Raw genomic sequence first — 26,213 nt, 5'->3', positions numbered from 1 at the left:
CATCATGAATGAGTTTGCTCGTTCTTTAGGAGACCGACCACTGCTGTTTTCAACCTTGTGAACATTGTGTTGAAGCTTGATTGACCCAGGGCTCGCAATTCTCTACGTTGGGAAGACGTGTTCTGACCCAGTGTCCGACTGGGTCCCACGTTCCAACATATTAACCCAGTGTGCCATCAGTGAGATGTACCATCCCTGGTCACAAGCACTTGTCCACGTGTCTGTGGTTAGGTGGTCCTTCCCAGTAACTGCTTTGGTGAGGGTATGGGTAATGTTCTGGGATCCGTGCATGTATAAGGCAGGGACGGCACTTTGGGAGAAATAGTGGGACAGAGTATCAAGGGACAGCCACTGCCATGAGGTTGCGGAAAGCTTCCGCCACAAGGAGCCTAAAAGGCAAAATTTCTAGTTCAAGCAGTCGAGAAATGTGTGAGTTTAGTATTTTGACCTGTGGGTGGCTGCGTTTTTGCACTTGCGATCCAAGGACTGGGGTAGCGACAAAAATGCTGAGGGAAAACTGAGGAATATGCTGACTCCAAGGAGAAAAATCACCTGGATCTGCACATTCCTTAAACAAGAATCTTCAAAAACAGTTATGCATGCCCTCATCATCTCCCAACTTGACTACTGCAAGCTCCTGCTCTGTGGCCTCCCTTCTACCACTCTCACACCCCTCCAATATATCCTAAATTGTGCTGGCCGACTAATCCACCTGTCACCCCACTATTCCCCCCCGCTTCTCCCCTCTGTCAATCCCTGCGATGGCTCCCCATTGCCCAGAGACTCCAGTTGAAAAGCCTAACTTTGGCATACCAAGCATTCGAAAACCTGTCTCCTCCATACATCTGTGACTTAGTCTTAGTCTGATACATACCTGCGCGCAACCTCCTATTCTTACAAGATCTCCTTCTCTACTTCCCTCTTATCTCTTCTTGCCACAATCACATGCAAGATCTCCCTTACAGTGGAATTCTCTACCCCACACATTAGACTGTCACCTACCGTAGAAACCTTCAAAAGGAAGCTAAAGACCCTCTTATTCTGACAAGCGTACAATCTGCGGTAACCCTCGCTTCACCATACAGCTGCATGACCAGCTGTACCCTCACCTACTGTATCCTTACCCATGCCTTGTAGATTGTTTCTGCGCCCTCACCCATTCCTTGTAGATTGTTTGTGCGCCCTCACGGGCAGGGTCCTCTCTCCTCTTGTACTAGTCGATGACCTCTTTTCACATGAAAAGCGTCATGGAATAAATGGTGCTATAATAATAAATAATAATAATTATACTACTTGTACTCTGGGTTAATTGATGCCACTTTCCTGGTGCCTGCCCCTAATTTGATGTGTATTGGCAGATTTTGGGCACGTTTGAAGGAGTTGTGTATGCGTTTTGTTTCCCCCCCCCATTGAATCTAATAGTGTTCGGCTATGTTCAGCCAATATTCGACTAATAAATCGGCAAATATTGCAGAATCGGCAATCGTAAACCGAACCGAATATTGAAATATTCACTCATCTCTATTAATAATGCACTCTTTTTAAAGTGTCTTTGTCAGGTCCCTGAATTGAGAACAGCATAGAATAGAGGGGAAGATATTGTTCTTTGGATTAGAGCTGAGCAGATCGATCAGCAGAGGATCAACTGAGAGTTGAATTTTCTGGAATCCGCAAGTCCCCGTGAATTTGAACATTTTATAATTTGATTTGTAAGGCCGAATCTGATTGTAGTGTACAAGCAGACTTAAAATAAGAGTGGTAATCTCAGTCTGTGATTAATAACCCAAAGATTAATTTGATATATAGAGAAATGCTGTACCTGTTGGGTGTGGGTCCACAATGGGTGACTCATGGGAAAGGTGCAAGTTGGCTGACATTACCTTTTACATGTTACCTGCCATACTGTGTACATGGGTTTAGATCATTGACCACATACATTTATGCTCATCACTGAATACTTTCAGATGGTGTGCATGCTGTGTGCAGGACTATTTACCCTACCTGTGATGCACATGCATTTATTGCACTCTCTGGTTAGCTGGTACATATGCCTTGCTGTTGTTGTACATCATGTGAGGAAATGTCTATATTATTTCCTACGTATACCCTCTAGTGATCAGTTTCTGTCATAGCACCTCCATTACCTGTTTTTGATTTGTGGACCTATCACGTTAATACCTGTGTGCTCGCTAACTTTTTTACTCTTGTTTTGTGCCCGTTTGTTTTATTGTTATTATTGAAATAAACTTTGACTACTATGTTATATAGCTTTGGACTATTACTCGATGTCTTTTATAGGAAAAACCTGTTGTGGGGGTTCCAGCTCTGTGGTAGCTGTGTCAATATGCACAGGCACAGGGTTTTTATATCAAAACAGAATAAAGTTTATTGTACTTCATAAACTTTACAACTCCAAAACGGAAACAGCCTTTCTTCAGCACATATGAATAAACAAAAACAGTCCTTTTCTCTCTTTAATGCACAATAAACCAAAATGGTCTCACCAACTTGGTGTCACAGGAACCTCTAAGGATATAACGTAGAGTATTCACCAGCTCCGTCTTTCAGACTGGAGTATGGGAGCAACTTTTCCCACCCCGGCTCTTTTGGTTGCAAGTAAATCCCAGACCCAAAATCCAGTCAAATAAAAACCCTCTCAGTAACATACTGTTACTGGTAAAGACTCCCTGGTACTTACATTACTGAGGTCAGCCGCCTCTGTGACACATACCTTGCATCCAAGACCTTACCTTCTGCTTTTTGAACTGTGATATCCTGCTGTAACTGTACCTTAATAACAGCCTTTTTAAATTCTTTGCACACTGCAAACAAGAAGGGCAATATTTTACCCCTCAGTACTTATTTGGTCTCCCTCTCTCTTCCATGTAATCCGTGGCTTTTCAGCATTGTAATTTGCAGCATATTTATTCTACACAGATCAAATTTTTGGGGAAAATTCAGCAAATTTGAAAAATTTTAATTTCAAAAGATCTTCTCCTCTCTAGGTATACGGTTTTCAGGCAATAACATGGTTTTAACGATCCCAGGACTCATAGAGAGTGCTTATGATTCCTGCTGCCTTGTCCACTCACAAAGTGAATGACGGCTCTTCCCATATAGAAACTAGTACAGGAGAAGCTGTAAATCACTCTCATGTGCGGGCACAGCAGCACTCACAGGCTTCCTCTGCAAGTCGTGGCCACATTTGAATAGCTTCATCCATGATCATATTGGATGCATTATAAACTATACAAGCTCAGCAGATACCAGGCGCTGTCCTTATATGAGAGAGCATAGAAGTGGCTGATACTCATTAAGGTTGAACACTCAGCTCCTGAATAGGTATGCTACAGGAAAGATAAGGCCATCAGTTCATATATTAGTCATTAAAATCTATAAACAACCTCATGTCAATTTATGTCCCTCATTATTTTAATTTACATACAGTTTACTTAGTGATCCTAAATATATAATTGTGTAATTATCCTAGGCAGCAGCTCTATGAATCCTCCATCTTTAAACTGTCTCTATTAGTAAATTAAATTAGTACTTGAAGATAGAACATATTGAACAGAATATGTACAAGACTATTTGGTATTTGAAAGGATGAGTAGGTAGCTGTTTATTTAGATAAATAGGAAATCATAAAATACTATAAAATAAAATCACCATATAATACACAGTGTCATATAAAGATCGTTTAAGTGTAATTCAATCCAGCTATTCTGGCACATGTACTTACAGGCAGGCATATGAGCAATATATTCCTGATACCATAAATCCGTATTTGTACAACTGCGATGACAATAAAAGAAATCATATTTTAACTGCGATGAAAGTGTTAATGATCCAGCAAACCTCTGTGTGTATAGAAATGAACTGGTTTATGATACTGATCGTTTTTGTTCTAGTGAAAAGGTTTATGCGACAACTCCTATTATGTCATTTTAAATGGCTTTATAACATTCATTTTCAGTGAACTGAATGTACTGGAAGGAAATGAATTATTATTTCAAAATAATGGTTGAAGGGGATCTAATTTTCATTAGATTATATCAATTCAGCTTGTACAATTTGTAGAATTTTGAAAATAAAAATGTTGGTCTTTGTCTCTTTTTTTTATTTTTTCAGTCATTGACTGTCTCAAGTCATTTTAAAGGGATAATACTGACTTCAAGGATTTCTACATCCAATAGGTTGCACTAGAGACCCTGTTATATTTCTCTTTGAAAAGGCTGTTTCCATACTTTTTTTCCAAGGGGCTTTGCCTGGCTCATTAGTCTTCCTATGCTTACTTTTCTACTCACCTCATGGAGAAACATTATCTCCCCAAACCTATATAATTAAGAAGATGCTGTGTGAATAAAGCATAAAAGGGATAACTGAATGAATGATTGTCCATATTAGAAGTATCATAATGGACTTCAGAAAGGGAGAGGAAGCTCTCTATGAACTGATGTGCCTCCTGGGGCCGTTGGGTACTCGGTAGCCTTCGGTTCTATTGGGGTAGTCACGGTGGCAGTGACCCAGCTCCGTGGCCTAGGGCAGTCAATAAATTAAAGAAATGAGAGGAATAAAGTTTTTGGGGACAAAGTTTTGTGACGCCACCCATGGTATGCGGCTATAGTTGGCCGCTGCTGCTGTTCAGATCTACTGGGGCTGTTGGTGACGCAGCAGAGATGGTTCAGCTCTCCACGGGTAGAGCTAGGCCCCAGGGCAATTAAAGAGATGAACTGGTGTTGTAGTGCAAGGCAGGTGATGCAGCAATTAAGTCTAGGACACAGCGGGGTGTAGTCTTCAAGATTTTACTCACAGTTCTTATGATGTTCCAGGTTTCAACTGCCAGCAGGTTAGAACAGCCCACCGAGTCCTGTGTCCTCTGGGGAAGTGATCCAGCCAACTCTCAAATAACTTGGGTGCACTTGATCGGAACCCCCTTCTTGTGTACGTTCCCGGGTCATCTCTCTGCGCTGGCTCTCGCCCTCCTGTCCTGCGCCTCACACACAGTGTCCTGAGCCAGTGGCCACGGCCTTTGTCGGGCAATGTCCTCTCTGTCCCCTTGGTACTATATGGCCACCTTTTCAGCGAATATGTGTGGGTTTTGGTTATGGCACTTAGAGATACCGCAACCTCCGGTTTGCTAGCTGAGTCTTTTAGTCCTCCACTAGTCTGGGGCCGGTCCCCTACTGTGACCTGATCCCTTCACGGTCAGCGTGAATTTGGGCACACGGGTGGACTCCGCACTTCCCGTGCCCCTAGGATCCTTTCTCTCACTCTGGAGCCTTTCTCACTGCTTCGGTCTTCTCTCTCTTCACTCCCGGTGACAGACTCCAGTCACCAACTGTTCTGAATGACTAACTGACTAACTTTCTAGCCGTCTTTTTATACTACCTGTCATGTGACCCACGTCACCAACTGTCACTCTACGTGGTCCCATTTACCTTCAGTCCTTCCTTCAGTGCTCCCCTAAACTACTTCCTCCACCCACCTCCTCTACCTAGTGCCATCCTCCTGACAAGGACCGGGTCTGTGCTCTCCCTTAGGAGCAATCCTGACCTTCCCTAATGTAGTGGTGTAGTGCTGGATGTGAGTCTGTGGGTCCCGGGTAGTGCTCCCTCCTTACCTGAGAGTGGGGTACCACACCTCTGGCTGAGATGCAGTACCTCTGTGGCAACTGGACCTGCAGGGGTGCCACAGAACCACAACCTTGGTCACCTATAGAGCTTGCCCTGCCTCTCTATCCACAAAAATTCATTACATTTTCTTATGACAGAGGTTTTTTAAGGGGAATCTGTCAACAGGATATCAATCGCCAAACTATTTATATGTGCATGTAGCTCTTTCTAAGCTAAGTCAACAATACATTTCCTTCATTATTCAGGCCATTCCTTCATTACTGAGAAATCAGATTTGGAGTTTAAATGCAATTGAGACTGGAGATCTGAAGCCTCTGTTTATTCAGCTCTATGCCTCGCCCTGTGCTGCCTCCTCCTGCTTGACTGATGGCTGCTTTGCCTGAAATCACACAGCACAGATGCTGTTAGTCATGGTGGAGGAGGCAGCACTGGGGAAGGGTGGGGGGAATAGAGCTTGAACAAGAGAGAGGCTTCAGATCCACAGCCTCATTTGCATATCAGTTCAAATGCTGATTTCTCAGTAATGGAGGAGCAAACTGGTCATGTAAAGGTATTGCTGGACTTGTCTTTGCAGTAGAATAACACATATCTAATAATTGCGCCCATTTTGGAATGGAACAGATCACAGCTATTTTAGAGTAAAATAATATATCTATTATGGCCATGTTGGAGCACAACAACAACAACACATGTCCAACAATTATGGCCTTTTTAGAGATTGGGGGGATTTTGTGATAACACAATATATGCTCAATAACTGAAACTATTTTGAAGTATTACAATATATGTTCATTTATCATAGCCATTTTGGAATAGAACAAGACATGCCTGGTAATTACTCCCATTTTGTAGTAGAATAATATGTTTATTGATTGTGGACATTTTGGAGTAGAATAGCGAGTGTCTATTAATCACAGCCATTCTTGAGTAGCGTCATGTATCTACATTAATAGTGGTTATTTTAGAATGGAACAATATGTACTTGACAGTTCCATACATTTTGAAGTGGAACAACATATACTTCATAATGGGCCATTTTGGAGCAGTATGACATATACAGTCATATGAAAAAGTTTGGGCACCCCTATTAATCTTAAGCTTAATGTTCTATAAAAATTGGTGTTTTTGCAACAGCTATTTCAGTTTGATATATGTAATAACTGTTGGATACAGTAATGTTTCTGCCTTGAAATGAGGTTCATTGTACTAACAGAAAATATGCAATCTGCATTCAAACAAAATTTGACAGGTGCATAAGTATGGGCACCTCACCAGAAAAGTGACATTAATAGTTAGTAGATCCTCCTTTTGCAAAAATAACAGCCTCTAGTCGCTTCCTGTAGCTTTTAATGAGTTCCTGGATCCTGGATGAAGGTATTTTTGACCATTCCTCTTTACAAAACAATTCCAGTTCAGTTAAGTTTGATGGTCGCCGAGCATGGACAGCCCTCTTCAAATGATCCCACAGATGTTCAATGATATTCAGGTCTGGGGACTGGGATGGCCATTCCAGAACATTGTAGTTGTTCCTCTGCATGAATGCCTGAGTAGATTTGGAGCGGTGTTTTGGATCATTGTCTTGCTGAAAGATCCATCCACTTTGTAACTTCATATTTATCACTGATTCTTGAACACTATTGTCAAGAATCTGCTGATACTGAGTGGAATCCATGCGTCCCTCAACTTTAACAAGATTCCCAGTGCCAGCATTGACCACACAGCCCCAAAGCATGATGGAACCTCCACCAAATTTTACTGTGGGTAGCAAGTGTTTTTCTTGGAATGCTGTGTTTTTTTGCCACCATGCATAACGCCTTTTTGTATGACCAAATAACTCAATCTTGATTTCATCAGTCCACAGGACCTTCTTCCAAAAAGAAATTGGCTTCTCCAAATGTGCTTTTGCATACCTCAGCCAACTCTGTTTGTGGCGTGCTTGCAGAAACGGCTTCTTTCGCATCACTCTCCCATACAGCTTCTCCTTGTGCAAAGTGCCTTGTATAGTTGACCGATGCACAGTGACACCATCTGCAGCAAGTTGATGCTGCAGCTCTCTGGAGGTGGTCTGAGGATTGTCCTTGACTGATCTCACCATTCTTCTTCTCTGCCTTTCTGATGTTTTTCTTGGCCTGCCACTTCTGGCCTTAACAAGAACTGTCCCTGTGTTCTTCCATTTCCTTACTATGTTCCTCACAGTGGAAACTGACAGGTTAAATCTCTGAGACAGCTTTTTGTATGCTTCCCCTGAACAACTATGTTGAATAATCTTTGTTTTCAGATCATTTGACAGTTGTTTTGAGGAGCACATGATGCCACTCTTCAGAGGAGATTCAAACAGGAGAACAACTTGCAAGTGGCCACTTTAAGTAGCTTTTCTCATGATTGCATACACCTGGCTATAAAGTTCAAAGCTCCATGAGGTTACAAAACCAAAAAAAGTGCTTTAGTAAGTCAGTAAAAAGTAGGTAGGAGTATTTAAAACAAGAAAATGATAAGGGTGCCCATACTTATGCACCTTTCAAATTTTGTTTGAATGCAGATTGCACATTTTCTGTTAGTACAATAAACCTCATTTCAAGGCAGAAACATTACTGTGTCCAACAGTTAGTACATATATCAAACTGAAATAGCTGTTGCAAAAACACCAATTTTTATAAAACATTAAGCTTAAGATTAATAGGGGTGCCCAAACTTTTTCATATGACTGTATTTAGTAATCACTGCTACTTTTAAATAATGTAATTTGTGCCTGTCGATAGCGGTGATTTTGGTATAATATTATACTGTACATGCTTAGAGGTGGACATTTTGGAGTAGAACAACATTTAGTTGATAATTTCAGCCAATTTGGAGTGGACTAATATATACTTCACAATTGTGGCCATTTTGGAGGGGTGCAACATGGACCTAGTAACTGGCAATTTTTGAGTAGCTCAGTTTATGTTAGAACTCTACTGTTAGGTTTTTTCTATCTTGCTGGTCACATGACCTTTTTTGCCTATTTAATCCTGCTCCGCCCTCCTGGCCTTGCTGGACTTCATTGTAATTTCTACTCTTAAGTTAGCCTGGTGCTTAGTTACCTTTCTCAGTCAGTTTAGCTAGGTCTTCGGACCTTTATGTTCTATGTTGTGTGTTTGTCTTTTACTGCTACAATTTCTGCTAGGAGGTGTCCAACTTTATCCCAGTCCCTAGTTCTTGTAGGGATCCCTCCCTTGCATCTATAGGTCTTCGTACAGACTAGCCGAGGACTTTAGCGGGTCTGATTGCAGGATCAGGTTCCCCGTTACATCGTAGGGATCTAGCTTAGTTCTATTGTAGGGACAGATCTCCTTTCTTTCCTTAGTGCTTATAGCAGATCATAACAGTAAGTCCAGCCCAAAAATATCTCTAAGGAAAGACTTCCAGTTTCCATCATGGTGTCGGTTCAGGATTTGGCTCAACGCCTGCAGGGACTCTCTCTGGAGGTGGCCAAGCTCCAACAACACGTGAGTAGCTGTTCTGGAGCACATTTTGTGGAGCCAAAGGTACTTTTGCCTGATTTATTTTTTGGTGATCAAGAAGAATTTTTTTCCTTTAAAAATGCTTGTTTGTTGTATTTTCGTTTGAGACCCAGATCCTCTGGTGATGAATCACAGCGCATAGGGTTCATAATGTCACTTTTGCGCAAAGAACCTCAGGGATGGGCCTTTTCTCTCCAACCTAGTGATCCATGCTTTAGATCAGTGGATAGTTTTTTTTCTGCTTTGGGTTTGTTGTATGATGATCCTGATCGTGTCTCATCAGCTGAGACTGAATTGAGACGTTTAAGACAGGGATCAGGTAATGTGGAAAAATATTGTTCTCACTTCCGTCGGTGGTCTGCCCAGGTGGGGTGGAACGATTCAGCTTTGAAAAGTTTGTTTCTTGCGGGGCTAGGTGAAAGGGTTAAGGATTTGCTGATTGCTTATCCCACACCTGGAAACTTGCAGGAGGCAATGCAATTAGCTATACGGGTTGACAGGAGACTGCGTGCAAGGGTTAATGAGAGTAAATCCTCTGCCATGTCAGCTCCAATTCTTGAGAGGGTCTGTACTGACTTTGGAGAGCCGATGGAGATTGGGGCGATGGCACCCCGCTCTCAGGAAAAAGACCGCAGATCTTCTGAAGGTTTGTGCTTTTATTGCGGGAAATCTGACCATTTTATTAAGAACTGTGTGCTTCGTATGAACAAAGAAAAAAAAAGAAGTTAATTACGCCCGTATTGCCAGTTTAAATACTAAGGGGGTATTTCTTTCTGCTACTACTGCTGCTCAGGAAGAATTAATTGAATTTTGGATATTTGTGGATTGTGGTTCTACTCTGAATGTGATTGATGGGGGATTCTTGGAAAAACTTAAATTAAAACCCAAACGTTTGTCATCCCCTATTGCTGTGGTTTCTGTCGATGGCTCCCCCTTGAAGAGTGTTACTCACAAGGTCTGTGAATTTCCCCTCACTATTAATGGTATTCACCAAGAAAATTTGGATTTGGTGGTATTAAATAATTTGCCTTCTCCAGTAATTTTGGGGTTACCCTGTTAAAATTGCACAATCCTGTATTGGATTGGTCTACCAATGAAATTAAGTCCTGGAGCCCTAAATGTTATGACAAGTGTTGTAACGGACGTATTGCTGCAGTGGAAAAAGGGGAATTACCTGTACCTATTCATGATTTTTGGAGAGTTTTTTCTGAGGAGGAGTCACAAATTTTGCCTCCCCATAGAGACTATGATTGTACCATTGAATTTGTCCCTGGAGCGACTCTTCCTAAAAGTCGTTTATTTAATCTTACTTTTCCTGAGAGAAAGGCTTTGGAGGAATACATACAGACAAGCTTGGCCACTGGTCACATTAGGCCTTCCAAGTCTCCTGTGGCTGTTGGATTTTTTTTTGTTAAAAAAAAGGATGGCGGTTTACGTCCTTGTCTGGATTTTCGTGAGATTAATAAAATTACTGTACGCAATCCTTACCCACTGCCATTGATTCCTGATTTGTTTAACCAGTTAGTGGGGGCCAAGTGGTTCTCTAAAATTGATCTCCGGGGGGCATACAATTTGTTGCGCATGAAGGAGGGTGATGAATGGAAGACTGCTTTTAACACTCCTGTGGGTCATTTTGAGAACCTGGTTATGCCTTTTGGTCTTACCAATGCTCCAGCATTTTTTCAGAATCTTATTAATGACATCCTTAGACCTTTGATTGGCAAAAATGTGGTTGTGTATTTGGATGACATTTTGATTTATTCACCGGATCTGGAGTCTCATTGGCGGAGCGTACGTGAGGTATTACAGTTATTAATTGACAATTCGCTTTTTGCGAAGCTGGAGAAATGTGAGTTCGCTGTGCAGAGAATTAGTTTTTTGGGCTACATTATCTCCAGCGAGGGCTTTGAGATGGACCCTGTGAAGGTTCAGGCGGTTCAGGAATGGCTTAGGCCTATTGGTTTGAAATCGATACAGAGGTTTTTGGGTTTTGCCAATTATTACAGAAAATTCATTAAAAATGTTTCTATTATTGTCAAACCACTGACCGATCTCACCAGGAAAGGTGCTAATGTGGTTCAGTGGACTACTGAGGCCATTGAAGCTTTTGTGTTTCTAAAGGAGAGGTTCAGCTCTGCTCCCATCCTTATGCAGCCTGATGTGACTAAGCCGTTTTTGGTTGAGGTTGATGCTTCTTCGGTGGGGGTCGGTGCGGTGTTGTCTCAGAAAAACAAGGATGGAGTACATCCCTGTGCTTTTTTTTCAAAAAAATTTTCTGAGACTGAACTTAATTACGATATTGGTAATTGGGAATTGCTGGCGATTAAACTCGCATTTGAACACTGGCGTCATCTCTTGGAAGGTGCTGAATTTCCCATTCAGGTTTTCACTGATCATAAAAATCTGATCAATCTTGATGCTGCCAAGCGCTTGAATGCCCGTCAGGCTAGGTGGGCACTTTTTTTCTCGCGGTTTAATTTTTCCGTTACTTACATCCCGGGTACCAAGAATGTTAAAGCTGATGCTTTGTCTCGCAGCTTTTCTCCCATGGGCGGTGCTGAGGAGGAGGGGAGCATTTTACAAGAAGGTGTTGTGATTGCTGCATTGGACTCCGTTTTGGAAGATGAGATTCTTAAAGCAAAGGAGAATGCCCCATCTAACACTCCCCATGGGAGGTTGTTTGTGCCTAGGACCTTTAGGAGAGATTTGTTTGTTGAGTGTCATGAGTCTCGGTTGGCAGGTCATCCAGGAATTTCTGAGACCAAGAGACTTGTGGGTCGCAGTTTTTGGTGGCCTGGATGGCAGAAAGAAGTCATTAAGTGGGTGCGTCAAAGTACGGTGTGTGCTAGATCTAAGTCTTAACATACTCCTGCAGCGGGGTTGCTTTGCCCTCTGGAGGTTCCTAGTGCACCTTAGACACATCTGGCTATGGACTTTATTACTGACCTTCCCCCCTCTGAGGGTTTCACAGTCATCTGGGTGGTCGTGGACCGTTTTAGTAAGATGTGTCACTTGGTTCCTTTCATCAAACTGCCCTGCGCTAAGACACTCGCTAAGGCCTTTGTCAAGGAAATTGTCAGACTACATGACGTTCCTACTGACATTGTTTCGGATAGGGGACCTCAGTTCGAGGCTCATTTTTGGCGTGCTTTGTGTGACAGGTTGGGAGTTCATTTGTCGTTTTCATCCTGATATCATCCTGAGTCTAATGGCCAGACAGAAAGGAAGAATCAGGATGTTGAGCAGTTCTTGCGTTGCTTTGTGGCATACAATCAGGAGGGGTGGTCTGAGTTTCTGCCACTTGCTGAGTTCGCTCTTATCAACCATACATCCTCTTCTGCTGGTTGTTCGCCTTTTTTTTGTTGTTCTGGGAGACATCCATCTTTTGGGTCATTCTCCAAATTGGTATCGGCTGTGCCTGAGGAGGAGAGTTTTTCCGGTGATTTGGAGAGAGTTTGGACGGATGTGCGTGGTAATTTTCAGGAGGCTAACAAAAAATCTAAGAGGTACTTTGATAGGAAACGGCAAGAGGTTTTGTTTGCTATTGGTGACATGGTTTGGTTGTCCTCTAAGAATCTGCGGTTGAGGATTCCTTCTAAAAAATTGGGTCCCAAGTTTGTGGGGCCCTTTAAGGTGCTTCAGGTAGTTAACCAATCTGCTGTTAGGTTGGAGGTTCCTACCTCCTGGAAGATTAATCCGGTGTTTCCTGTTTCTCTGTTGAAAAGAGCTTATGTGTCGGATGGAGACGCCTCTGCCACTGTTCCTCCGGTGGTGGAAGACGGGGAATACGAAATTTCCCGCATCCTAAATTCTAGACGGTATAGAGGGAGTTTGCAGTATCTCGTCGCTTGGAAGGGTTTCGGACCCGAGGATAACTCATGGGTGAGGGCGGATGATGTTTCTGCTTCCAGACTTGTCAGAGCGTTTCACAAGAGGTTTCATGATATGCCTGGGCCTAGGGGATCCGGAGGATCCTCATAGAAGAGGGGGTACTGTTAGAACTCTCCTGTTAGGTTTTTTCTATCTTGCTGGTCACATGACCTTTTTTGCCTATTTAATCCTGCTCCGCCCTCCTGGCATTGCTGGACTTCATTGTAATTTCTACTCTTAAGTTAGCCTGGAGCTTAGTTACCTTTCTCAGTCAGTTTAGCTAGGTCTTCGGACCTTTATGTTCTATGTTGTGTGTTTGTCTTTTACTGCTACAATTTCTGCTAGGAGGTGTCCAACTTTATCCCAGTCCCTAGTTCTTGTAGGGATCCCTCCCTTGCATCTATAGGTCTTCGTACAGACTAGCCGAGGACTTTAGCGGGTCTGATCGCAGGATCAGGTTCCCCGTTACATCGTAGGGATCTAGCTTCGTTCTATTGTAGGGACAGATCTCCTTTCTTTCCTTAGTGCTTGTAGCAGATCATAACAGTCTAAGCATGTAATCATTATATGTTGAGCACATGTGCACCTTGGCATTTCTGAACATGGCATCTTTGTCTAGCATCATGCAGATCAGGTTAATTTACTAAATTATCTTTTTACAACTGTCCAGTATATAAAGCCGTAGCTTAGCCACTGAACCTAACACGTGAGGAAGCCGCCTCTTGTGTCCGCATTCCCATATGATGCTTTTCCTATGAGCCAATTTATCTCGGTGACTATACACATGGGACTTTATTGCAAAGTTTTACTGTTTACCTGTTTTATATTCTTGTGCTGCTGCATTATATATCTGTACATGTGAATTGCACCTCTCTTAATTATTAAATACTATTTGACTTCATTCTTGCACTCTAGGGGTAGTGTCTATTTATACCTATTTCAGATATCCATTATATTTACATGGCTCTATTGGTTATCATACTATTTCTTGGCCTAAGAAACAAGTTCTGGCGTAATGTGTGCATTTTTAAATGTTGTTATAGGTGTTTGCATTTGCTACATAATAAAGATTTATACTGTTAAGAAAAGAAGTTCAACCATTTTTTTGTATGTGTCCTTCCTCTTTTTTTTTAATTGCCTATGTTTTACACATATTTTGGTTAGCATTCCATTTATAAACAGGTGGTGACCAAGAAACTGAGATTTATGGATAACCTAGAAATATTTAATAAAATATGGGAACTACAACATTTTTGAGATATCGAAGCAGCAATGTTATCCGAATAGAAAGTAGGAACAAGACCTCTCAACTAGTGATGAGCAAATGTGCACGCCACTGCTTGAAACTCGCCCGAGCATCACGGTGCTCAACAAGCTCGGCGCTTGGTGAGTATTTCCGTGTTGCTTGGGCGGGAACTCGGGTCCCCTCGCTGCATGTCTGGCACTCTTTAGAGAGCCAATGAACACACAGGGATTGCCTGCCACACACTGTAATGCCGTAGCCATGTTGGTTGTGGCATTACAGTGATTGGCTGGCTGCACAGCATCATCAGGTCTATATAAGACCTGGCGCCACTACACCCGTCACAGTCTACCCTGGTAACAGGCAGAGTAGGGAGAGAACTGACGAATTGAAGAACTGAAATAAATTAACTTTTTGATGATATTCTAATTTAGTGAGATGCACCTGTAAATATATATATATATATCCATCTGAACTAACAGTCCATCTGAGGACTAATCCAGGTGCATATTTTCAGTGGTGAAGGTGATAGCAGGAGTTAGACAGGCAGGCAGTGTATGTGGCAGACTGCAGTGCATATACTTCAAGAGGGTCCATTGAACGTCCTGTTAGTATAGGTATTCCACAAAATATACAGGAGATAGAAAAGACAGTGCACATAGGGCTTTATCTGTATAATAGTAAATACCAGGTCCCACAATCAGTCTGACTCACCTTCTGAGGTTGTGTGAGTCACAACCAACTGTGAAGCACCTGCCAGATGGCCGCTGCAGGAGACCCCGCTGATCAGTAGACAATGAGAGGAGATAAGAAGCGGGGCTGATCCTCCGCGCTGGTACAGAGACACACAAGGGTTAATGAAAAAACAAACCTTCTTTATTACTTGGCCTATGCATTTCATGGCTACACTGCCACTTCCTCAGGGCTCAGTGTAGCCACGAAACGCATAGACCAAGTAATAAAGAAGGTTTGGTTTATCATTAACCCTTGTGTGTCTCTGGACCAGCGCGGAGGATCAGCCCGGCTTCTTATCTCCTCTCATTGACAAAATATACTGTATATATATCCATCTGAACTAACCGTCCTTCTGAGGACTAATACAGCTGCAGATAATCAATGTTAGGCAGGAGTTAGGCAGGCAGGCAGTGTATGTGACAGACTGCAGTGCATATAGCGCAAGAGGGTCCATTGAACGTCCTGTCTGCTGATGCTGTAATAATTACAGATATTTGTAGACATAGCCCCAGATATCAGGGGGGAGGGCAAATTTTTGTTTTATCTTAATCCTGGTTATTTGCTTAAAAAGCAATCAAGAGTACACAATTTTTCTGCTCCATTTTCTTGTTAGCACTGCAGAATATAGCTAGATCTGTTCCATATTTCAGTGATAAAAATCCAGAAATTTGAACTGAATGTGGAAAATATTGGCCTCGCTTTCCATTCTGTTTCTGTGTGTCGGTCAAGCTATTCACACTAGGTGTTTATGAAGAATAGTGTTAGCAAATTACAGGCCTGCTATTTAAAACTATGGTTCTCTGTCAGACATATCACTTATAACAGAGTTCTAAAATCAGCCATTTATTCCATTTCCATTTTGTTGCAGTGTGTCAGTCAAGCTATTCACACTAGGTCTCTGTGTAGAATAATATTAGTAAATTACAGGCCTGCTAATTAAAACCGTGGTTCTCTGTCAGACATATCGCCTATAACAGTGTTCCAAAATCAGCCATTTCTGCCTTCCATTTCGTTGCAGTGTATTGATCAAGATATTCACACTAGGTTTCTGTGTAGAATAATATTAGTGAATTACAGGCCTGCTATTTAAAACCGTGGTTCCCTGTCAGGCATATCACCTATAAGGGTTTCAAAATCAGCCATTTCTTCCATTTTCATTTCATTGCAGTGTGTCAGTCAAGCTATTCACACTAGGTCTCTGTGTAGAATAATATTAGTAAATTACTGGCCTGCTATTTAAAACCGTGGTTCTCTGTCAGACATATCTCCTATAACAGTGTTACAAAATCAGCCATTTCTGCCTTCCATTTCGTTGCAGTGTGTTGGTTGAGCTATTCACACTAGGTCTCTGTGTAGAGTAATATTAGTAAATTACAGGCCTGCTATTTAAAACCGTGGTTCTCTGTCAGACATATCTCCTATAAAAGTGTTACAAAATCAGCCATTTCTGCCTTCCATTTCGTTGCAGTGTGTTGGTCAAGCTATTCACACTAGGTCTCTGTGTAGAATAATATTAGTAAATTACAGGCCTGCTATTTAAAACCGTGGTTCTCTGTCAGACATATCACATATAACAGCGTTCCAAAATCAGCCATTTCTCATGAATGTGGAAAATATTGTCCTCCATTTAAAATGGGCAAGATGCGTGGCAAGGAATAGGGAAGTGGATGTGATGGTGCATGCAGAGGCAGAGGACGTGGCTGTGGGCAAGCTGAAATTGAGCCACCCACAAAAAACACCCACATCTTGTCGCTCAACCTTCCTGTCCCAATTACTAGGGGAAAGCAGTACACCACTACTGAACCCAGAGCAGTGTCAAAAAGTTGTTGGTTGGATAGCAGATAATGCTTCCAGTCACCAACACCACCCTGTCTTCCACACGGTCAAGTCTCAGTAGCCGTGAGCCTGGACCACATATTCCTCACTCTGATCCTCCTTCCTCCACCATGCTGAGTGCCTGGAGACAACTGAACCCACACTTGGACACTCAGAAAAGCTGTTCACTTTTCCATTTGTAGATTCGGGCCTCTCGCCCGGCGAGCTTCAAGCGAGTCAAGAGGAGAACGCATGTAGCAATGTCCAAATATTGGAGCAGCCACGGTCACACGAAGGCGATGGTGGGAAAGTACAATTACTGTTGCAAGAGGTGGATGATGATGATGATGGGCCACAATTGCCAGAAAGTCAGGAGGAGGACCAGGGTGCAGAAGTGGAAGACAAGTTGGTGGATGATATAGTAACTGACCCAACCTGGTAGGGGGACATACAGAGCAAGGACAGCAGCACACAGGGAGAGGTAGGTGTAGCACTACAACAGGCAGGAAGAAGCAGTGTGGTGGCCGCAGACACAAGGCGGGAAAGCGTTCCTCGTAACGCCAACACGACGGAAGTTGCCAGTACAACTGTTAGGTCTTCCTGAGTCTGGTTCTTTTTTAAAGACTTTGCAGATAACCCCCAAAAAGGCAATTTGCACCACCTGCCAGGTCAGATTTAGCAGGGGTAGCAAAACTAGCAGCCTGACCATCACCAGCATGATCAGGCACATGGCAGTAAAGCACTCGACTAAGTGGGCCAAACCCCAGGGTCCAGAAACAGTGTCTGTGGATGATACCACTGCTTCTTCCACTGTTGTGCGTGCAAGCCAATCCCTTGTCCATGGCGCATGCCAAGATGCCTCCTGCCCTGCACTTGTCGTTGCACACTTTCAACTAGCACCATCAAGAAGAACATCCACGTCCTTGTCACAGCTCAGCGTTAAGTTGTCTATGCTCCAGTCCTTGGAATGCAAGTGCAAATACACAGCCAACGCCCCACAGTCCACACTACAAAATTCACACATTTTGCGACTGCTTGCGCTCGAAATGTTGCCTTTTAGGCTCGAGAAACAGAAGTTTTCCACAACCAGATAGCGGTGGCCGTCCCTCGGTACTCTGTACCCAGCCGCCACTATTTCTCCTGGTGTGCCATCCCCGTCTTACATGAGCACATGTCCTAAAACATTAGCCGTGCCCTCAACTATGAAGTTATTGGGAAAGTCCACTTAACCACGGACACTTGGACAAGTGCTTGTGGGCAGGGACGGTACATCTCACTGACGGCACACTGGGTTAATATAGTGGAAGCCGGGACTCAGTTGGACCTTGGGATGGAACACATCCTCCCGACGCCAAGATTTGGGGGCCCTTGGTCAATCAGGGTTTCCCCCACATTCTACAGTTTATGAACCTCCTACTCCTCTTCAGCCTCCATCTCCGAAATGACCACATCAGTCTCAAGCTGGAAGCAATGCAGCACTGCCTCAGCCATGTGGCAACAAGCTGTGCTGAAGCTAATATGCTTAGGTGAAAACCGCACAATGCTGAAGAGTTGTGGACAGCTCTGAAAGAACAGGCAGATATGTGACTAACACCGCTGACCCTACAGCCAGGCATGGTTGTATGTGACAATGGCCGGAACCTGGTGGAGGCTTTGAGGCGAGGCGAGCTCACACACGTACCATGCCTGGCCCATGTGCTTAACCTCGTGGTTAAGCGATTTCTCAAAACCTACCCAGATCTGATGGATCTGCTTGTCAAAGTATGCCTGTGTGTGCCCATTTTTGAAAGTCAGCCACAGCTTCCACCGCCCTTGCCGTGCTTCAGCAGCATTTGCAGCTTCCAGCTTACCGACTGATCTGCGATGTCCCCATGCGTTGGAACTCTACATTGCATATGTTGGGAAGGATTTGTGAGCAGAAGAGGACAGTTATTGACTACCATCAACAAGGCCATCGGTATTCATTTCAGACTCCACACATAAGACCTCAGGAGTGGACATGGATGTTAGACATACTGTATGTACCATCCTCAAAACTTTGAGGACTCCACCAAGATGGTGAGCGGCGATGATGCCATAATTAGCATCACATTCCGCTTCTCTATCTTCTGAAACGCTCTCTGCTCACAATTAAAGAGGATGCATTGCAGGCAGAGCATGATGAGATCGAACAAGGAACCATACAGGGTGATTCCACACAGCCCAGCCTCATCTCATCCCAATGTGGATCGGGTGACAATGAGGAAGAGAAGTAGGAGGAGTAACAACAGTAGCTAGTTTCCTGCTCTATAGATATAGGTACTACCTGCACAACTGTCATACCGTCTGTTCAGCGTGGGTGGCCTGAGGACAGGGAGGAGGAGGATGAGGATGAGGAGGAGAGCATGGTCAGTGATCCTCTTGGTGAGGACATGGAAGTCTTGCTTATTAGCAGTCTGGCACACATGGCTGAGTTTATGTTACGCTGCCTTTTCCTTGACCCTCGCGTTGTCCAAATTTTGGGTGACAGTCATTACTGGTTGGTGACACTTCTAGACCCATGCTACAAGGAGAACTTTCTGTCTCTTATTCCCTTGCAGGACATGCCTAATAAAATGTTGAAGTACCAGAAGGCCCTTGTTGCAGAATTATTTAAAAAATTCTCATCTGAAAACGCTGGCGGCAGAGTTCACAGTTCATTGTACAGGCGAGAGAGACACAAATGCAATCTAGCAGAGGCAGGGGAACACTGTCAAAGTTATTGGACAGTTTTCTCAGACCCTTCCATCGCACAGGTCCTGTGGCATGGGGTACTCTCCCACGGAGGGAAAATTTTCGGAAGATGGTGAAGGAGTACCTTGCCGACAGTACCAATGTCCTCCATGATTCCTCTGTGCCATGTAATTATTGGGTATCCAATCTGGACACATGGCATGAACTGGCTCTCTATGCCTTGGAGGTTCTGGCCTTTCCTGCCGCTAGCATTTTGTCAGAGCAGGTTTTTAGTGCCGCCGGTGAAATTATAACCAATACGCGCGTCCGCCTGTCAACCGAAAATTCTGACAGGCTGACTCTTATAAAAATGAACAAGGGTTGGATTGAGCCAGACTTCTCAACACCACCAAATGATAGCAGCATAACATAAACTCAAATACAATGGGTCTTTTTTGTTTTTTTTTGGGAGGCCTAACCCTATTCCCATGCACCTCTGTCTTCACACCCAGACATGGGTATACATTTCCTGTTTTTGTCTGTTTGCTCTCATCCTCCTCCTTCTCCTCATCCTCCACATCCTCCTCCATATCACCACCATATCTACCATATCACCATATCTACGTCTCTTGGAAGGGGCATTGGAGTTCCTCCAAATTTTTGGAAGCCGTTGCATTCACTGCATAGGCAAACAGTATTGGAGACCCACTTCCTAATGATGGGAACATTGTTTTCAGGAGGCCATCCAACCTCTATGTCTCTTGCAAGGGGCATTGGAGTGCCTCCAAATTTTTGGCAGCCGTTGCATTCACTGCATAGGCAAACAGTATGGGAGACCCACTTCCTAATACTGGGAACATTGTTTTCAGGAGGCCCTCCGACCTCTACGTCTCTTGCAAGGGACACTGGAGTTCCTCCACATTTTTGGCAGCCAGTTGCATTCACTCCATATGCAAACAGTATGGGAGACCCACTCATTTTTAATGGGAGCATGTCGTACTCATTACTGTAGCACAGCTCCATGTGTCATTAAATTGTTAGTAGGGGTTTTCCTAAATTTTGTCAGCCGCTGGACTCGCTGCATACCCTATAACTGGATAGCAGACCCTCTCCTTTATTATGGGAACATGTCATACTCGTTACTATGGCCCACCTCTATATGTGTTTAAATTGTTAGTGGGGTTTTTCCTAAATTTTGGCAACCATTAGACTCACTACATACCCTATAACTGTATTGCAGACCCTCTCCTTTCTAATGGGAACATGTCATTACTGTGGCCCAGCTCTATGTGTCTTTAAATTGTTAGTGGAGTTTTTCCCAAATTTTGGCAGCCATTGGACTCACTGCATACCCTATAACTGTATAGCAGACCTTCTCCTTTCTAATGGGAACATGTCATTACTGTGGGCCAGCTCTATGTGTCATTACATTGTTAGTGGATTTTTTCCCAAATTTTGGCAGCCCTTGCAGTCACAGCATGGGCATTACCACTATAGAGACCCACTCCTTTATAATCGGAACATTTTTTTTCTGAAATCCTCCTCTATGTCTCTTCAAAGGGGTATTGGGTTGTGTCCAAATTTTTGGCATCCCTTGCAGTCACTGCATACGCAAATAACAATTTAAGGAGACCCACTCTTTAATATTCGGAACAACAAAGCATAGCCGACTGCTGGGCCTTTAAGAATAGTAAGGCTGTAAAAATAGTATTTGTGACTTTCGCGATCCCTCCTTCATAAATGAAACAGGATGTATCTGATGATGTCTCACACACCACATGGCTAGATGAGGTTGTAAAATGTTAAAATGATATTTACTAGTGAATGTATTTTTCACTGTTGAAAGCAATGCAAAAGTGCAAAAATGCATCAAAAACGCTACGTGTGAACATAGCCCAAGGTGTAGAGGAGCATTTTTGTTTTTGGTTATTTATTTTGCCTTATATACAGTCATTATCCTGGAAAGGATGTTCCTTAACATATTTCCCAGAAAATTCCATTTTGGTTTAGTTTTTGTATGTTTTATTGTGAGTCCGTAAAAGTGGCATGATAGCTGTGACAACATTGTTGACAGCAGTGACCTGGGAGTCAGAAATGCTCATGTCATTTGAGCAATGTTCTTATTTATTTGGGCAATTTTTAGGCCCTCTGCAGACCGCCGGGGGTGGCCGCCGGAAAAATGCTCGAGTTTCCCATATACTTATTTTGGTCTCGTTACTCGGACCGAGCCCTCGAGCATTACAATGTGCTTGATCCGAGCAACTAGTACCCGAGTATTTTAGCGATCGTTCATCACTACTCTCAACCTTCAATGTATACCCAAGGTGTATTTAGAAAATCTGCGCTAGCCTAATGTACAATGACTTTTGTATAAAAACTTTTTGAAACTGGAGATTTGCCCTAAAGCTAACTCTGTAAAGTTGGCTGTACAATAAAATGACAATTGATGCCTGGGGAATGTTTTCCTCCGTGACAAATCTATACATTCTGTTTGGTTTATTTCTTCCAGTGTGTTCGGTTTTCTGAAATTTATAAATTGACTTTAAACAATACAATTTAATAAATAAAACTCTAAAGTTTCTTCTACTTACTCTTCACAGTGGTGACATGAGTCATAGCTTACCAAAATGGTCCTGGCAGTAAAGATATAGTGTAAATGAAATATGATAATTTATAACAGGTGGTGCAGCTATGTCCTGAACAAAAGAATAATCTAGAAAACACTTGAGCAGTTTATAGCTACAAAGAGTTATGATCTATATCAGTGCTGAACATGAAATGCATCTCTGGCTTTCATGTTATCATTAATGGTTTCTCATTGAACACAAAAATACCAATGGCAACATTTTTCAGCCTGGGTAGGCTTTCTAAATTGCCTTTGTTATTTAGCAATTATGTTCATTTTCATGGATGTGAGTGGGTGTGCTGGAGCAATCTTAAAACATGCTCAATTAAATAAAATGGAATTATCTCTGAAACAAATACTTGAGATCTCAGTTAATACAGTTTTGATTATAAAAATAAGCTTATACTTCAAGGTGAATGGCATGCTACATTATCTGAAATCACAGAGCAGATTTTACAGACTCTGCTACTTAAGAGTTTGAATATTAGCAATCATAACAAAAAACATGAAATCAAAGCGTACGCCGTTGACAAATTCAGGAAAGCAGCATAATACAAATAAAATCCTTTATATGTTTATAAATGTAAGTTTATACTATTAGCATTATAAAGGGATTGTTCCTTTAATAAAATTAGAGGAATTGTATAATCTATATTTTGTGTCCTATACACTGATAGATTTGTTTCTAACCTTATTCAATTGTATGGTTGTAGATAGTTTTTCTACTTTTTATATGATTACAGGAGCCATTTTGGCTTACCTCTCTAAGCTGCACACTGCAGTTTAGAGATCTGCTTTGCATGTACTCAGGCACTTAGACTTAAAGGGAATCTGTCTGCAATTCCTTTACAAAGGTATGAAAATGTTCAAAAATACAGTGTATATATATATATATATATAAAAAAAATGTAAATAAAAAAAAAGTATTTTCTCATTTGTTATATAAAAAATGATATAAAATAAAAGTAAAATGGTAATACCACATCCCTAATGGTCTGAATGCAAGAATTCTTGTTTTTAAATTTTATTTTCATTTTGTAGAAGAAATAAACCTAAAAGTAGTAAAACATTGACTCATTGACTCGCAGTATAAAGTTAATATGTTATTACCACCAAGCAATAAATGCTGATAAATCAAAATAAAAAAATCACTAAAACTTGTGCAATTGCTTAATTTTTTCATTCCCCCCATAAAAAACTTTTCTATATATTATGTAATGCAATAAATGGTGCTATGAAACAATATAGCTAATTCCATAAAAAAAAGTTCTTTGTTATGTCGACAAAAAAAAAACAAAGAAAACTGGTTATTATGAAGAGACATGATGATGACTTTTCTACTCCAATAGTAACTTCATATTCCAGGCCTAAAATTAGGAGCTGCCCAACCCAATATTGGGGGTCTTTGACACTTCTGTGTTTCGAGTATGTGTGGTGTACGTTTACAAACGTAACGGAGACACTGACAAATAAATTCAAATGAATGGGTCTGTGCATATGTCAGTGTGTTTTTTAGCTGCAGCATGGGCCTCAAAACGTGCACACTGATGACACGCGGATGACATCCATGTGTAACCCGTGTGACACGTACTTGCGCCGGGGAATCAGTGGTAGAGTTTGCACTGTTCCCAAGTGCCGGGTGCTGCAGGCATCAGTCATCTTTGTCCCACTGAGTTCAGCATGAACAAGGGACAATGTTGAGAGTAGTATTCTGCCCCCGCTGTGTCCAGCAAGTGTAAAATAAAGCCTGAAGCCATTGTTCCCTGAAAAAAAAGAACCATAATACTCACTTGTCCGACATACTGTCCCACTCTGTAATCCATCTGACTGACAATTCTGCATCAGCGTCTGTGGTCGCGTGAGGGAACTGCACTCACTGAGAAGCAGAGGAGAATGACTCGCTGCAGCGAGTGTGCTCCTGAACTGAGCTGAGCTCACTGAGTGACAGGACACCGCTCGGTGAGCTCATCGCAGGTCAGGGGCCCGCTCGCTGTAGCAAGTCATTCTCCTCTGCTCCTCAGCATGTGCGGTCAGATGGATTACAGTGCAGGACACTTATTTCATCTTCGAACAGGTGAGTATAAGGAATTTTTTTTATTTTAATTATTATTTTTACGGGTTTTGGAGACAGAGGGAGCAGAATACTACTCTTAATATTGTCCCATTGGCGCTGATCGCAGTGACGGCAGGGGATAATGACGAGGGCCGTGTTCAGCAACCAGCGTTTGGGAACAGTTACCTGCACCGCTGATTCCCAGGCTCTGGAACATGTGATACTGATGCCGCACATGGGCGATACACGGTTGCCACACATATGCCACATGTGTCATACACATGGACATATGTACACACAGACATGGATATCTCTGGTACTGTTTTTTTTTATATATATCCGGATGTGTAAAAGAGGCCTTACTGTGATGCTAACAATAGAAGTTGTGCCTATTTCATAAGCAACAGAAAAAAAGTCAGCCTCAGTCCTATTACACTAATTTAAAGGGGTTTTCCAGTCAAAATCGATAAGATGCGGCCGTCCAGTGGGCATGGCCAACTAGAGGGCGCATCCTCGCTCTATACTAGTGTATGGAGCAAGTCCACGCCCACCTCATATATACAATGCATACATACTCTCTAGACCTGGCTCAGAAACCAGCGAATCCTCGCACAGTGCGTGCGCTAGGGGGATTCATCAGTCAGCAGTCACATAGAGTAACTGCAGACTTATCGATTTGGACCGGACAACCCCTTTAACTACTTGGTCTATTCTTCCACACATGCTACCTATGTAGCTCAACTTCAACAAAAAAGTGTCTATTAGAAGGGAATACTAAATTTTTATCTTTTTATTTATGTTTTATTTCAGTTATACATTAAATACACTGTTTTAAAAAAAAAAAAAAATAGATCATTTGTTTTCTGTCTCAATAGTCTGATAGCCATTAGTTTAACAGTTGTTTGAGGGCTTATTTTTTTCATGGCAAGATGTAGTTTTCACTGGTACCATTGCTTGCTATGTATAACTGGATAACTGACATGTAATTTTTATTCTCTGTGTCAATACAATTACAATGATATCAAATGTATCTGATTTTTTATCGTTTTACTTCTTTATGCACAGAAACACACGCAAAAAAATTCAGTATTTTAGTTGCTTGCCATATTCTTAGATCCATAACTTTTTTTATTTTTCTGTAGACTGAGCTGTTTAAGGACTTTTCACTCGTATCATTTTGAGTACATACAATTGATTGAAAAACTTTTATTCTATCTTTTTGTTCCAAGGATGAATAAAATACAATACATTTTGAAAAGTTTGTTATTTATATTTTTTTACCTTTGTTCTGCAGTTCTCGCCATTCCTTATGTCTTTCAGTCTGCTGTGCCAATGTTCTTGGTGTCTCCCTCTTGACCTGCAGCTTTGTGAATCCACCACACCTGGGAGCAGCAATGACATAAAATGTATTTCTTGATCTATCTCGATATGTTTTCCCAATCAGAAATCAATATCCAGAGATGGATATCTTGGATATCTCATGCCTCGAAAGGTCAAGCTATAGTATGTAATAGTGGGGAAGGGCGTAGCCTTCTCTTGGTACTGAGATAGTTAAAGGGAGTGTTCCTGAAGTCAGACCTCTCTGAACTGTTGGTAGACCAAGCTAAGGGGTTAGCTTTACTGGTCCAGTCAGTAGAGTAAAGGGGAAACTTAGTGCCTGGATCAAGCCTTGAGTGATATAGAGCTTGTTCCTGGCATAATTCGCTGTGGGCTGCAGTACCTGTAAACGGCCACAAGATGCCACTGTTCTGAGTGCAGATGTCAGGTTGAGTCTGCTAGCAGGGTTGCAGGCAGTGATGAGTTAATGCTGTGTGATGACAGCTCACAGGGGGTGGGCACATTGGCAAAAAGCCTCGGTTTTAGTGTCCAGAGGCCATTAGGAGACAGTACGGGGAATCGTGCGGGCAGCCTGACTATAGTGGCTTCTAGGGTAGACGGGAGCTCTACACCCTCAGACAGTGGGATCACTACTGTGCAAGTCTCCTCACGCAAGAGCAAGAGTCCTGTTAGCTGGTCGGAGAAACTCATCAGAGCTAGTGAGGAC

This window comes from Phyllobates terribilis, unplaced genomic scaffold (assembly GCF_046119375.1).
Source record: "Phyllobates terribilis strain yellow unplaced genomic scaffold, ASM4611937v1 Scaffold_2__4_contigs__length_985480577, whole genome shotgun sequence".
In the NCBI taxonomy this organism is placed as follows: Eukaryota; Metazoa; Chordata; class Amphibia; order Anura; family Dendrobatidae; genus Phyllobates; species Phyllobates terribilis.
The sequence above is the reverse complement of the archived record's forward strand: the minus strand, read 5'-3'. Positions refer to the sequence as shown.